The sequence below is a fragment of the Bison bison genome, unplaced genomic scaffold (assembly GCF_000754665.1).
Source record: "Bison bison bison isolate TAMUID 2011002044 unplaced genomic scaffold, Bison_UMD1.0 scf7180017864330, whole genome shotgun sequence".
Taxonomy (NCBI): Eukaryota; Metazoa; Chordata; class Mammalia; order Artiodactyla; family Bovidae; genus Bison; species Bison bison.
Window position 1 is genome coordinate 2,271,633 of NW_011494902.1, and position 1,922 is coordinate 2,273,554.

A 1,922-nucleotide genomic window follows, 5' to 3' on the forward strand; every position below is an offset into this window, starting at 1 on the left:
GTAAAAACCATACATAAAATAATTTTTCTTCTAGAAGAGAAGTTGGTCTCAGATGTCAAATACTTAATAGTGCTGGTATCTTATATCTGTTAGCTGTACTGCTAATGTGCTCTGACAGTGGTACTTAACAAATAAAACAGATTAGTGTCGGGGAAATAGAATAGAACTTAGAGAACAACTTGTCCAACCTATTATTTTTTTAAAGAGGATTTACTGAGGAAAGAAACAATTAATGACTTCACAGAAAGTTCACAAAATAATGTGTCTAAGTCACATACTTCCTTTTTCTATGCCTGTTCCTATATCAGACTGCCCAAATGGTTCCCCATTCTGACTTGCCTACTGACTCCTAGAATTTTCCTAGATCTAGTCTGCTTTTGTGCCTCCAGATTTATTTCAAGTGCTCAAATTCTGACTCCTTGCCTTCCTCTTATGAATCACTTTCATGCAATGACCATGTTGCATCTCTAAGGAAATCTGATCTCACACAAGACATATGGCATAGTCATCATAGAAAAAGGCCACCTAGGAATTTTTAGATCTCATGACATAAATTCCTCTCTGCCATTTATAGAGCTTATTATGTATCCTGGTAATCTTACTACTAGAGGCAAGTTTGAGAAGCTCAGTGTCCAAGGAGTAGCAAAACAATTCTGTTTTAAGTCACTTCCAGATCTCGTCAGCAAATGCTGATCTTCTTTATCCATACTCAGAGGTATAGCTTCAGGGTCAGAGATTCCTTAAACCAGTAGTTTCCAACTTTTTTGGCACTAGGAACCAGTTTGGTAGAAAGAAATTTTTCCATGTACTGGGGTTGGAGGGTGGGGGGAGTGGTTTCCAGATGATTCAAATGCATTACATTTATTGTGCACTTTATTTCATTATTATTATTACATCAGCTCCACCTTAGATCATCAGGCATTAGATCCCAGAGGTTGGGGACCTTTGCATTGGACTGTAGCTGATCTTTATGAAACCACATAGAGGCATATATTGAAACATGGACACAAAGCTAGAAACTGTTTTGGGAATGTCAAACAATTAATTATTAGAATGATCTGGTAGATTGTGGTGTTTGTGTGAAAGTCACTCAGTCGTGTCCAACTCTTTGCGACCCCATGGACTGTATAGTCCATGGAATTCTCCAAGCCAGAATACTGGAGTCGGTAGCTGTTCCCTTCTCCAGGGGATCTTCCCAATGCAGGGGTTGAACCCAGGTCTCCTGCATTGCAGGCAGATTCTTTATCAGCTGAGCCAGGCAGACTGTGGAGGTCATAGCAAAGTCAAGGGTCAGAGGCAGGAAGGCAAAGTGAAAGGTTCTGTGCAGCAACAGGAAGGTCTTGGTGCTATTGAGAAGCAAACTGAAGTGTGATACTGACCATGTAGGTACTGACCCTGACTGGGCCTCAATTTCTTCACATGTCCATGGGTAGCATGACACAGCTATACTAACTACACTCACCACTCAAATCAATGTTAGAACGTGTGTGCTTTTCCCATTCCTCAATTATATAGGCGCTGGAGCCACTGAAACTTAGAAAGTACTCAGGGCCCACATGGAAAACCTAGGTCAGATGTGGCAGTGGGTCAGAATCCAAGAACATAGACGGAGCAACTAGGTCCCTATTTCTGGCAAACCGGAACACTCACACAGGTAGATGGCCAAATTGTTGAGAAAACAATCAAAGCTCTGTTTTCTTGGTTCGTAAAGAAATAAAGGGGCAAACCAAGGCAAACAGTAAATGGATTAAGATACTGGTGTTGAAAAGATGCTCAAAAGGGGCTTCCACATGCAAAGCAGGAGCTTAGTCTGAAACATGGCCAGCCTATGACTGGGAGATGTTAGTCACCAGGGAGTAAAACTCCAAGAGGAAACAGAAAAACATTCAGTTTGTTAAATTCAAACATATCATTATTGATTG